The sequence below is a fragment of the Pipra filicauda genome, unplaced genomic scaffold (genome assembly GCF_003945595.2).
Source record: "Pipra filicauda isolate LSUMZ 115617 unplaced genomic scaffold, ASM394559v2 scaffold51_size4534324_pilon, whole genome shotgun sequence".
NCBI classification, from domain to species: Eukaryota; Metazoa; Chordata; class Aves; order Passeriformes; family Pipridae; genus Pipra; species Pipra filicauda.
The window spans coordinates 3,671,487-3,680,411 of record NW_024104665.1 but is presented as its reverse complement, the minus strand read 5'-3'; positions in this window follow the sequence as shown (position 1 = coordinate 3,680,411).

Sequence of the window (8,925 nt, the reverse complement as noted above, 5' to 3'; positions counted from 1 at the left end):
TACCCCATGGTAGCAGGCATGGGGTTGACCCAAGCTAATTTACTCCCTTACACATGTGTGCTCTGGAAAGGCTGTTTTGAAAGGGCTTTTTGGTTTTTGTTTTGTTGGGCTTTTTGAGGCAGAGGTGAGAAATTGTTTTGGAGATTTTAGTGGTGTTTCCAGATACAACAGTCCCTGCTTTAGCCTTAAGTGGGGGAGTTTTCCATTTCCCTTTCAGCTTATATTAAATTACTTTGCTTTCTTGTCATAGGCATAATCCTTTGATGAGAAAACCTTGACGGCATTTCAAAAGAGGAAGAAAACCCGCCTCTGCAGAGTCACCAGAGACTTCGGCTATTACTAATTGATTCTACATGGAGAGCACGCAGTGGTGACAGCCATCAGTCTGAAATCATGAGACAAAGAGTTTTAGACCTTCTTTGAAGTGCTGTGTGCAGGAGCTCTTGGAAATGTAAAAGTTTCTCTTTGCCTGCTGAGGTCTTCTGTGCCACAGGTCATGTCAGGGCGATTTGTTCTATGCATGTTGGGAAGGATAAAGATGGAGGGATAAGGATCTTGGGGGGACCGCCTTGGTGTGTAGCACTAAACTCACTGCTTAGGTGGGTGGGAGGTGGTGAGGCCACTCGACCCTAAGATTCTTCTCAATTTTAGAGCAATCCATGCAATGACCTTGTGATGCCCCTACCTAAGGCTTTGATTTCGCTTAGAAATCTGTCCAGTGGAACAGTTGGCTGCAAGTGCAAAACTATCATTTTTCTTGCCTAGTGCTGATAAGTGAGATTCCCAGTGAGGAACAGAACTATGCTCTCATTAATTCAGCCTGTGTCCCAGGCATGGGCAGCATAAAAGTGGTGGGAGAAGAGCAACTTCTGGCAGGAGTGAATGGCACAGATACGGAGGTGGAGGAGGCAAGCACACCAACAAGGCTGTTGGGGCAGTTGCTCCCCAGTGCCAGCAGTCTTGGCTGCAGCAGTGGGCACAGGCAACCCAGTGCACTGCAGAGATTGCCCCAGGTCTCAGTAGATGCAACCCAGACTGCATCCTGCTCTCCCAAGGCAAGTCCAGGTCTCTACTGGAATTTGCAAGTGGGTTCTCCGCTGTTCTCTTCTGCAGCTGTGATAGCAAAGGTTTCCCCAGCCTGGTACAGAGTTTGCAGGGTCCTTTTGGTCTGCTCCTGTCCTCTTTGTTTTTTTTACAAGGCAATGAAATCATCATTCTCTGGAAAAAATTGATGCCATCCTACCTGCTGTCTGCTGCAGCCTCATGCAGTACAGTAGCAATTTATGTGCCCTTGGGCAATATCTTTACAGGATGGGCACCGTCCATGGCAGCAGATGAAACCTACACATGCCATGGAAAGTTGTATTCCATCTTCCCTACTCTTCTCTGAGTGATCCATACATGTACCCCCAGAGACGTCTACACGAGGGTGCAGGAGGCTGGGGAGGGACGAGCATCTTGCTGCTCCAGTAGGCCTGTTTGCTGGTATAATCCAATGTGCTGTGACAGCCCTTTGCTGGGCTAGCAAAGAAAACAAATACTTTTAAGAAATTGCTGCTGATCCAAGAGATGAAAACGAGAAGCTGATAATAGTGAAAGGTTATGAAAGGCACAGGATGATAATGCAGTACCTTGGCAGCCTCCTCTCAAAACAAAACAGGACATTCCTGGCACACCAGGTAACATTTTGCTTTTGAGTTACTGCCACAATAGGCTTATTAACTTCTAAAACTCAAACAAAACCCCCAGGCCCCATTTTGAGGACCAGATAGCAAAAAATTCAGATGTCCTGTATTTGTTAACAGGGGCTCCTGTAAGCATGGAGAGTGTTATGTTTAATGGGGTCCGACCTTTAGCTTTGGAGTTTGCATTTGTTCATTGTACATTAATTATTCTGTATAGTTAATCTTGAATGAAGCTATAAATTCCATGTTTGTCTTCATATGACCTAAGCATATATTTTGAGAGAAATGTCGTTGAACATTGGGAGGCTTAGAAAATGGATTTATGCTTGAAAATGGAGTTTGTGGGGAAGGAATAACTGATTAGACTTAACAGTCTTGCATGATTTCAAAATCTAGATTTGAACCTATACATAAAAAACATTTGTCTTGGACTCATTTCAAGTAGGTTTTTATTTCTTGTGAATGGCATGATTTAAGAAGTTCCTTTCCAATCGGTAAACTTGGAATTAACCACAGCAGTCACATCTCAGGAGTCTCAGAGTTCAACTGAAAGGTGTTTTCAACAGCAGTATTCAAAATTATCCTTGTTTGGCGACTGCCCCTTCTGAGCTTTGCTAGCATTATTAAAAATAGCACAGACTGTGGAAGCTGTGTCATGGACAGAGTATGTCAATACCCAAGTTTTTCAATGAATAGGAAATTTTGATGTTTTGCGGTTTCATCTTCTGCAACAAATAAATTAGTAAGTAAGCTTAGGAAAACTGAAAATTAATTATTATTTTTATTCCTACTAATATTTTCATTTGACTTCTCCAGCCAAAAATCCAACCATTTACACAGCTCTGATTCTGATTATGTGAGATTTCTTTTACAAAAGTATTTGCTTTTTATGGTATTTTATTTATTTATGTTAGTAAAAAAGCCTTGCCTGAAAGGGAAAATATTTGGATTGGAATTGAAGTTCTTTGCTATCCTGTAGGCATGCGAGTTATGTCTGTCGGTAGGCTCTGCAGCCAGATGGCATTCAATGCACTCTCTAGCCAGACCTTTTCCAAATAGCCCCTCTGAAAAAGGGGAAGCTCTTTTACAAGAACTTATCAGGTGGAAGTCCACGAGTATTAAGGAATTGTATTTTCACTGTGTGTTTGACTTTGCTTGACTATTGGAATGGGTTCTGAAATATTTAGGATTGTTCCTAAAGCAACAATTTTGGAAAGATAAAACTTTTTTCTAACAAGTTGTAAGGGAAAACTTCCAACCTTCTGTTTGAATTATTTGCAGTTAAGTAGGCAAAGATAACGTGATTTTTTAATAAACCCATAAAATATGTTGATAGTAAAGATGTAAAGATAGATATCCCAAGAGCAAAATGAAAGGAGTAAAAATTGGCATGTGTAAAGATCTGTCTCAGTTAATCAAGCATGGTTTTAAACAATACATTTTGGTTCTTTAATTTTTCCACTATGGAAAGCAACTCCTTTTTAATGTAAATGAGAATGCACTTTATATTGCAACCTCCACGTACTCACGTGTGTGACTGTTATGTTTCTGAAAATAACTCCCCTTCAAAAATTCAGGAGTAATTTTTGAGAGCAGGTTAAAGCTCCACAGTCCTTGTAGAGCACTTGCAACCAGTTCAGTACAAGCTATGTTTACCTTTTGAGATTCATCTATTATAGCATTTATGCGTGATGACATCATTACATCTGGTTTCTCCATAGTGTCAATAAGAAAAGTGCTCTCTGACTCTGGAGAGGCTTTGCCTTTTCAAGCTTGCAGACGACCAGGGATTTTTTACCCTACCCATCACAGCGGATGGGTAGGTGGACTGCACCATGCTTCAGGGAGGTCACATTCAACTTTCAGCCTTCTGGTGACTTCCTGGTCCAGCCCATGCCATGCAAATGTGGGATGTGTCTCACCGTGTCCTCTGATGTACGTGTTTTGACAAGAGCTTCAGGAAGGCTGGGGGGCAATGGAGAACCCACCACCTCGCCTGACAAGGTGGGAGCTGTCATTGAGCTGAGGGCTGGGATGGGCAATACCTTGGAGATCTGCCTCTTTCTCCTCAACTCATTTTATATTGTTGTGCGCTTTTTGCAGTCTCTTGGGAAAACGGGCAGAGAGGAGAAGGCTGATAAAACACTCCCTTCAAAGCTCCCCATATTTCATGTTGGTTTTATTGCTGTTAGGGACTTTGACATGAGGAACATGTCATTCTCCGTCTTTTTCTGCCCAGCAGGAGAGTATGAACAAACCATTGAAAGAAATTTTGCAAAAAAATATTATTTTTGGCCTAATTTTATGAAGGATTACATTACTGTGGCATGTTTCCTTGTGGTTCCCTTGGGAAACTAGAAAGAAATCAGTATTTTTGAGTGTTATAGCTGGAAATAGAGCATAAGGTATTGACTGTGACATGAAAATTGCCCCTGTTGGGACTCAAGATACCTTTGCCTCTACCTAAATCAATATAGCATGGCAAACTCTGGAGAGCCATTGATGTAGTTCCTGGTTTGGGAGACAATGATGGCTGATAGTTGTTAGAATGGAGAAACTACTACTTTTACCCTTAAAAGCTGGGTCCCTGAGCAGATCCAAGAGCAGCAACCTACAAAGGGATTACAAAGAGGGTGATACTGGAGCTGGAGCTCTGACCTTCATTGCTTTGATTGAATCATATTCAGTTGCTTCCTGAAGTCCAGCCTGGGCCTGGCTCCATCTTCCATTTATGATTCATTGATTTAATTCACACAGGCTTTCGGCTCCCCAGCAAATGCCTGCTGATATTAGAGGAAATCCTCCCCTTGACTTAAACAGACTTTGTGTCAGTCTCCTGAGGCACATGAACTAAAAGGATTCCTGATACCCTCAGGAGAAAATGTGTTGGAGGGAAAGATTTTCCCTTCCCACCTGCCTAAGCTTGGCAACTTGATTTTCTGTGGTGCTCAAAAAAAAAGGCCTTTGAACATGTCTTATTGTCTCTGTTAGAAGCTTTTCTTCCACCTTGGAGACATCACCTTCTTCATACCCCTTGTGGAACTCACAGAGAACTTCTGCCAATTCATGTATTATAAATTGAGTTTGATTATGAGCTGCAGTTTGTCAGAATACTGAACAAACCTTATAAGGTAGAAGTTTTCACTAACCAAAAACCAAAGTTGTAGATAATTTCACAGTAAGCAAACTTTCTCAAACAATTAATTATCAAGATAATAATATTATTTAAATTATACTGGCTGAGCTGTAACATACGTTTCCCTTCCTAAATTATTAATCACCAATACACCACAGAAAAAAATCTTGCGTATTTTTGTGACATATCAACTAATTTGAGCTGACTTTCTTGACACTGTTTGTTATTAGAGATTTCTAAACGATCAGTAGCTGCTTCCTCGTTCGTTGCACATATTTTTGAAACCATTCAAAAAAAACCCCGGAAGGTGTGTACCCAAAGCCTCATTTGTGCATGTGATTGATGGTGAAATTACCCAGAATGGCAAGTTTCACTCTAGATTTTTTGGTAAAGCAAGAAAAGTACAAAGATCAGGCTAATTTGCAGATCTGAGCATTTAAACTCCCTTAATGCTGTGCAAGTCTTACTTTACCCAAATCTCAACTGACATGCTTTTGATTTCTACCTGTAGGCTACCAACAGTTTCTTAGGGTAAAAACTAGCAAGTCAGTTCTGTTTTAGTCACTTTCACAAAGCCAGAGGCATTTGTACCTGTGAATGAAGAGGAAAGACTGAACTAGAGTTAAGAATCTGGAAATGGAGGCAACTGCATTGACAATGAATTCATGAGTTCTGTTGTGAGCTTCAGCCCAGTACTTACACTGGCTCATTGCTCCCTTGTAAAAACCTCAAAGAGCAGAACTCCCGAGCTCTGTCAATCTCACTCCCACATCTCTTCCGCATAAAGAAATAATCCTTTCACAGCACTGATTTTAGGAGGATGACCTTGCTCCTCCTCTGCTTGCTATCTGACATAGACACGTGGGGGTCCTGTCTGCAATAAGCAGTGGGAAATTGCTCCTGTCAGACCTCAGCTGACCTCTTTGGGAAGCAGGTTTCTATCCTCCCCCATCTGTCTGGGACATTTGTTTTATTTAGGGATCACCAATAGACTCAGTGGTGTCTAAGAGTGGTTTACCTCTGCTGCCTCTGAGCCTTGACAACTGGGTGATGGGGATGGTGGGACTCCATATGGCACAGCTGATGTTCCCTCCAAGAGCCCCTCAGAGCAGCCACCCATGGTTGCTGGCTCTGTGTCTGGGCTGCCCCTTTGTGTTGACAATCTCCAGATGGGCACAGGAGGGAAGTGGAGGAACACTAGGACCACATCATCTTCTTTGGCTTGGACTTATATCTTGTAGTCTCAGATTTCCATCTACTCTTCAGCGTCCTTCCAGATTCAGGCCTCTGTCCCTTGTGTGCAGGCCTATACAGAGAGATGATCTGGTGACAGCAGCCACAGTGAACCAGCACAGATCCTAAGCTCCAGCCCAGCCACACTCCTTCTCTGCCTGACAGGCTTATATTGCTTCTGCTGATCTCAACTACAGCAACTTTTTGTTCTATTTTAGCAGCAACAAAAAAAAGCAAAAAACATTCTCAAATTGCCCATCCCTTGCCCATTATCATGCCTGTGTCTTTGCAAATTGCAAAGCCAAACCAAGGCTGTTGAAACTGCTCGTTAGAACTGTCTGTGCCACATTGCACGGCAGCTGCACTATTTGTGGTGAAGTGATTAAGTGGATTTTGGAGCTCGGTAATGGAATGCAGATACTTGGACCTCTAGGTTATTTGTTCCAGTAGTCTTGGTCAGCTATAACCAGAAGTTAGTGATTAACAGATATTATTGTCCATTTAAAACAAATAGGCAGTAACAACTCCATTCCCAATGGTTCAGCTGTCTCATCTAAAAGCTCAATTTTCAGGCAAGTGGTACTCTTGTGCCTCATCCCGTAGAGCTTTAAAATACACTGGAGGCCCTGAATTATTTCTTTGTTAATTATTTCAGTTGTGCCATGGAGCAGAATTTCCCAGAAAGGTGTATGAACCTAAAAAGGCTGCATGGAATGGAGTTCAGGGTTTTTTTCAACTGAATGTAAAAAAAATCACATCCAAAATTTCTACTGCTTGTCTTTAGGGCCCATTTATTATTAGTTTTTACCAAGAAGTGTCCTCAAGCATTCTGAGACAGGCACAGTTGTTAAATTGGGGAGCTTTCGACACTAGGGGGTGGACTGTTTATCTGCCCTTCCAAGTTTGGCCCACAAAACGAAAAGGTTTTAGGAGGTCAAGCAGAGATTTAGAGTCCTAAATCAGGAAGAGGGATTTTGTGGGACTGGTACTGATATGCTTCCAATGTTTCAATGTGCCATACTGCAGGAGGAGGAGAGAAACAGGGCTGAGCTTGACCTCAGCATGGGGACCATGCCAGGGTCTTAGGCTTATGCAGGCTTAATGCTGGGAGTCACTCCAAAAGGCTTACTCTAGAAATGGGCAGCAGGTATGTGATTTAGTGTGACCTTAAGGTCAGCCCTTATTCTAAGTGTGACCCGTGTCTTTGAGTACCTAAGTATTTTTGAAAAATCTGTGCATCATTAATTTTCTCTACTGAGTTTACCATGCAAAGGATTGGCAGATGCCTGAGCATTACTAAAAATCACCAGTGCTAAGGAGTCTATGGCTAGGCTGACTTCACCCAAACACAAGTCTTTCAGCCACAGATACAGTCGTTCCTGATCAGGGTGGATCTAGACCGACAGAGCAATCCTGAGCTTTAGCCTTTGGCAGATAAACAGACACTGGCAGGCTTAAAGTTGTCACTGCAACTCTTTTAATCAATGCAAAATTTATTCAAAAATTTTAGAATGAGGAAAATAATCAAAGAAAGATAAACATTAACAGTTTGATTCTAGATGGTTAAGATGTCATTCTCTTTCAATCAGCTACATCTGGAATATTGAGTTCAATTGTAGGGCCCACTTTACCTGAAATATATTGAAATGCTAGCCAGAGTTCAGAAAACAGTGTTACAATTAATCACAGGGAGGAGAGATAAGACACCAGTAGACAGATAACTACAATTATTAAGGAAAAATTTCATGGACAGAGGAAAAGGACTTAATCTGTAGAAGCAAAATTAAAAAAAAAAAAAACATTTTGGGATGAGCAGCAGAATATCGCAGAAACGACTTCCAAGTAAAAATGTTGTAAAGAATAAAGTAGAACCCAAACAAAATTGTAAATTTTAGTAGCTCTTTCTCCTTTGTATTCTCTCTGATTTATATCAACAGCAATAACAGTATCTCCCTCTCTCAAAGGTCAGAGATGAAATAGGGATGGATTTTCAAACTGCAAAATACTGAAGCCTATCAAACAGACTAGTTGAATATGCCCTAATACAACCTGAATAGAATTTCACAGGCCTCTAATAAACTAGCAGGAGCATAGATACAAATCTGGGACTTGGTAAATCTTGCACTGAAAACCACACATCAATTTGTTTCAACAGCTGATGGATAAAAAAGTGTAAGAATCTGCAATCCAGGTGTTAGGAGTGAGCATATAGAGATGAGTGGTTGGCTCTGTGTGTTTAGTCATTTGGGGACCTCAATCTCTGTTCACCAAAGATGGTCCTAAGGCTGAGATCACCAATCTAATTTCACTTGCCTCTGCATCAGTCTGGAAGGAAGCATGGTCCCAGATGTAAAGACCACTGCTTTATTTAGTAAGCCATGTAATCCTCTTGTGTAACATGAGCAATAATATCACATTACATACACTGTAACTAACAAATTACCAAGATTGATATTGTAAATCCATAGAGAGGATGATAATTTACTACCCCCCTGTAAAGCATTCATATAATCCAAGCTACAATTCCTAGCACAGAAGCAGAAAATAACATCATTAAGCAATTATTGCAAACATAATTTTCATTTCTGCAGAGGTTGTTCTTTTTTAACCTAGTTTTTCAGTCACAGTTTAGCCAAAGACCACTAATAATTGCAAACAGCCTCTCAGAAAAACTGAAGTGTTAACTTGTTATACAGCTGCTAGGAAGAAAAAACTTTGTTATTTTTAATATGCGATTTAATCTTACATCCACATATTTCAAATGGGCAATAATGCCTCACAGCCTAGAAAGAAGACTGATGAACAAAACCAAGTATATTTTCTGTTCTATATTAAAAAGGGATGTGTTTTTGACTCATGGTAGAAAGATGA